The sequence below is a fragment of the Ailuropoda melanoleuca genome, chromosome 2 (genome assembly GCF_002007445.2).
Source record: "Ailuropoda melanoleuca isolate Jingjing chromosome 2, ASM200744v2, whole genome shotgun sequence".
Lineage (NCBI taxonomy): Eukaryota > Metazoa > Chordata > Mammalia > Carnivora > Ursidae > Ailuropoda > Ailuropoda melanoleuca.
Genome location: NC_048219.1, coordinates 88,315,159 through 88,320,098, shown reverse-complemented (window position 1 = coordinate 88,320,098; position 4,940 = coordinate 88,315,159). Strand labels below are relative to the sequence as shown.

The window sequence follows — 4,940 nt, the reverse complement described above, 5'->3', positions numbered from 1 at the left end:
TGGGGTGTGTGTGTGTGTATGTGTGCGCCCCTCAGGCACTCTGCTCAGTGGGGAGCTTGCTTCTCCCTCTCTGTCTGCCCCTCCCTCCCAGCTCCTTCCTTGCCGCCTCAAATAAATAATCTTTAAAAAAAAACAAAAAACGCAATACTGTTCAGCAGAAAAGTTGGTTTTCTAGTATCTTTGGATAATATATTCTCTGATAAGGATATATTATCTTATAATCCACATCCACAATCTACATATATCATTCTCTTTTTGGATGGGGAAACAGTATAGGGCAGAGTTCTAATGTTAAAATTTACTTTACTCAGCGAAAAACTTTTCTCCTGAGAAATCAGGGACCTGCCTCTCCCATCTAACCCAAAACTCCGAAGGATTATTAAAACGCCTACATAATCAGTCCACACCATGAAATGTAGCATGTGCTACAAAAGAGAGAGCACACTACCCAAAGTGGGGGTGGGTATGGAGGCTGACAGCTCGGCTTCTCCTTATTGGCTCAATTTTAACACCTCTCAGTACCAGTTCAATGCTGAATTATTTCTGCTCCCCATCCTCATTCAATTATTCAAAAACTACTGATCATCTGTTACATGTCAGGAACAATGCATATGCACTATGGACAGAGAGTTTTATGTTCCTGACCTGCAGGAGCTCACAAATTTTTCCTACATTTTTCGCCATCACTTGGGCATCTCCACATTGTCCTAGTTCTCCTTAATACTGGCTACAAGACTAAACTGAACTGATACCTTTTTAGAAAGGGTATTTCTCTCCACTGACAAAATTTTTATTTGTATAGCGCTTTAAAAGCTTACAAATGCAGCTCATCTGACCCTTAAAACAATAGTACAGGGTATGGGAACCAATTAAATGAAGTACTTAAGAGACATATTCTCCAAATATAATGTATGAAACTTGTCTGGATGCTGATTAGAAAATTAGTAAAGTAGTGCTCGCTTCGGCAGCACATACCTAAAACTGGAACGATACAGAGAAGATGAGCACGGCCCCTGCGCAAGGACGATACGCAAATTCAGGAAGCGTTCCATGTTAAAAAAAAAAAAGAAAAAGAGAAAGAAAAAAAACACCAAAAAAAAAAGAAAAATAGTAGTTTAAAAGATTTCTGAGACAAGAGCCTCAAGAGGAGAAATTAAATAACCACTACTAATTTTGTAGAGGTGACGATACTACTGCGGTTATGTCACAAGTCCCTATCTCCCTTTCCCCCCAAAATACAGTCCTTATCTGTAGAAATAACATTCTGAAGCATTTATGCTGAAATCAGACGAAGACTGGGTTTGCTTTAAAAAATTACAGCAGGTGGACGTGGGGAAATGAAGATGAATAGATGCAACAAGCTTGGTAAAATGTTGCTGCTGAGTCTAGGTGATGGACACATGCAGGTTCTTTATACTGGTCTTTCTACTTTGGGTATGTCTGAAAATTTCTGTACTAAAAGTTTAGGGAAAAAACACCACAGAAGAAAAGAAAACAAGTCTGGATAATCAAGCTTCTTCATCTGAGCAGGCTTCTTTCTGAGAGGTTTTCTCTGGTAAAAGGAAGCATCAAGATGAAGCCCCAACAGCGACACTGTCTTTGTATCGCACTAAGTTGGGACTCCTATTCATTAATAGGTCCTGGACCAAGAAACATCCTAAACGACTAGCTAATGTTGCAGTACTAAAAGCAAGACATGAAGCCATCACAAACAGGCTGCATCAGAAAAAAATAATGGTTCAAATAACTTATTTTTGAGTGGGCCAACAGATGATATAGAGCCAACCATGGCAACTCTGAATACTAGTTCCTCTGCAGAAAGAAAACGTAGAAGACTTAGGGAAGCAAAAACAACAACAAAACAAACCCTAGAGGAGCAAGGATATACTCTCACTTCGGTGANTCTACTTTCAGCTCAGGTCATCATCCCAGGGTTCTGGAATGGAGTCCTGTGTCAGGCTCCCTGCTCAGCAGGGGGTCTGCTTCTCCTTCTTCCCCTGTCCCTCCCACCTGCTCATGTTCTCTCCCTCAAATAAGTAAGTAAAATCTTAAAAAAAAAAAAAAAAAAGGTTTATGTAGTGGCACCTGGCAGCTTAGTCGGTTAAGCATCTGACTCTTGATCTCAGCTCAAATCTTGATCTCCCGGTTGTCTGTTCAAGCCCCACACTGGGCTCTCGTGGAGCCTACATCATTTTTAAAAAAGGTCTTGCGGGCACCTGAGTAGCTCAGTCTGTTAAGTGTCTTCCTTCACCTCTGGTCATGATCCCAGCATTCTGGGACTGGGCCCTCATCAGGCTCCTTGTTCAGCGGGAAGTATGCTTTTCCCTCACCCTCTGCCCCTCCCCTCCACTTGTGCTCTCTCTCGCTCTCTCTCAAATAAACAAAATCTTAAAAAAAAAAAAAGTCAATGTACAGATTAGATAAGCTAAATCAAATGGACCATAACATGCTATACAAATATATTCAATGTGATTTCTAAAGCAAGGGCGAAGTTGGCCTCACAGCAAGTTTTAATGTTCAATTACATAGACCTTCAAGGAATTTTAATTAGCATCTCAAATTACTTGGCTGCTCCCAAACCCCTCAGCTGCTCCCCCACACCCTCCCGTAAGTGCACACGTGCAACTACAGAATCACTGATTCTCAAAGAGAAAATCAGTATGCTTTCGGTTGAGAAGACAAACACTAATTCTGGACTCCTTGGTCAGGGCTTGGCCTATCCCTTCTTTTTTCACCACAGAGGAAAAGGTTTGGAAGGTATCTGGCAGAACCAAGAAGGGCCAACATCCAGTCCTAGTCTGACAGTCTTACCTAAAAAATAACCCCCTCTGTACACAAGTAGTCACTAGACAAAGTTAAACAATGGAAGGAGAAAAAGGCAGATAAGTGATCTGAAGGCACAGGGTTAGTAAGAAAGCCCCATATCTCCCTGAGAAGTTCTACTTGCTACTGTTCCTAGTTTCACCCCACAAACCTGTAGCTCTAGGGCTGCTACACTCTTGCAAAGTACCCAGAACCAGGGTGAGGGGACTTTACTCAGTGGAATTTTGGTGCCAATTGCTTAGCTATCGGCAACTGTAAAGCTGGGAATAATCGCAAGGACCCTATGGCTGATGCAGTTAGAGTGATAATGGGATCTAAATAATAATGATAATAATGATGATGATGATGATGATGATTAGGGGCACCTGGGTGGCTCAGCAGGTTAAGCCTCTGACTCTTTAAGATTTTATTTGTCAGAGAGAGAGCGTGCGCATACACGCACACAAGCAGGGGGAGTGGCAGGCAGAGCAGGCAGAGGGAGAAGCAGGCTCCCCACTGAGCAAGGAGCGCAAAGTGGGACTCGATCCCAGGACCCTACGATCATGAGCTAAGCAGAAGGCAGACATTTAACCGACTGAGCCACCCAGGCGCCCCATAAGCCTCCAACCCTTGATGTCAGTTCAAGTCATGATCTCACGATTGTGAGACAGAGCCCTGCATGGGGCTCCCGCTCAGCATGGAGTCTGCTTGGGATCCTTTCTCCCTCTGATCCTCCCTCTGCTCACGTACACGCATGTGCGCCCTCACTCTCTAAATAGAATCTTTAAGAAAAACATAATGATAATCAGACCAAGTAACACAGGAGGAGGAGGAGAGCAAAGACCCAAGACTTACTACTCTCTTCCTTGCCTGAAGTTTTCCTCCTGGGGCACAAATCAGAGCTCCAACCTACCATAGCAGAATGGAAGGGAAGAGAAAAACACCTAGAGTTTTACCAATATTGCTGTTAACACCCAGGTGGTCCAGAAACCCAATGAAGAACAGAGTGACATTTTAAGGAACCAGATACCACCTGCTAAGGCTGGACCACTTGGTCCAAGTCTCTGCCTATGAGAAACTGTCTACTGGAGAAGTCCATGAGACTGAAGAGTCAACAGCATCGTACCTGTTCACCTCATAATCAAGCTTTCTCTCCTATTAGTACAGAAAAAGGAAGAGGAGCAGAGGGCAGGGGAAGAAGTGTGTGTTGCGGGGAGAGAAACAGAAACGACAGGACGGCCAACTCAGCATGGCCACGCTGGGCTTGCTAATGCCAGCCAGCCAATGTTTAAGGGAAATGAGATTCATCTCTATGGCTAAGACCAGAATATTGTTGGGGCACCTGGGTGGTTCAGTTGGTTAAGTGTCTGCCTTCGGCTCAGGTCATGACCCCAGGATCCTGGGATCCAGCTCCCAGCCACCGCAGGGTAGAGGGGTGGGGTGGGGTGGGGTGGGGTGGGGTGGGGTGGGGAAGAGCAAGAGAAAGAAACAGAGGAATGGAGACAGAGACCACAGTCCAGCCAACAGGCACAGAGAGAGGGAGGTAGAAACAGAGAGAATGCATTCTTCAAACTGCCAACAGCCAAAGAGTCACCCAGGAAGGATTTTAGCACAGTCCTGGTTGTTTTCTAAACTCAGCCTTGGTAAAATTCCCCTGGCACCTCCCCCAGATGAAAAGAGGAAACAGTGCTCCCTTTTCCTGACAGTGACCTTTCCAGCATGCATATTCATTATCTTAAAGGCCTCAGCATCCGGCAACCTTCAGAGCGAGCAATTGGTGAGGGGAGGGAGAGTCACTGCACGCCTCAGGATGCTTAAGATATGAAAGTCTACGTGTGACGCAGATGAGATTGGGAGAAAGGAAGGTAGTTCTTGCGGTGTCGGGGAGAAACCTGGGAACAAGTTCAAAGGCAATATGCTTTACTACCAAGAACTTTGAAGTAATCAGCTCTTCTTAAAAGAATGCTCTGTTACTATGTCATTTATATGTGTCTGGGGTACAATTTCACTACTCAAGAAATATGTGTGTTGTGTCCAATCATGTCAGTTCTGGCGGTGGTGGAATGCTTAAGATATCTTTTCTGGAATATTCTATTGCAATACAAAACACTACACACACACTCTCTCTCTCTCTCTCT

At 44.3% G+C, this 4,940-nt stretch overlaps 1 protein-coding gene and 1 non-coding gene across 8 annotated transcripts in view; one reads left to right on the top strand and one right to left on the bottom strand.

Moving 5' to 3' along the window:
- PIP5K1A (phosphatidylinositol-4-phosphate 5-kinase type 1 alpha) overlaps positions 1-4,940 on the bottom strand; it is a 42,121-nt gene that overhangs the window by 22,659 nt on the left and 14,522 nt on the right. The window lies entirely within an intron of this gene.
- On the top strand, positions 953-1,058 carry LOC117801206. Its single transcript, XR_004623736.1, has one exon. It is a non-coding gene; the product is annotated as a U6 spliceosomal RNA (small nuclear RNA).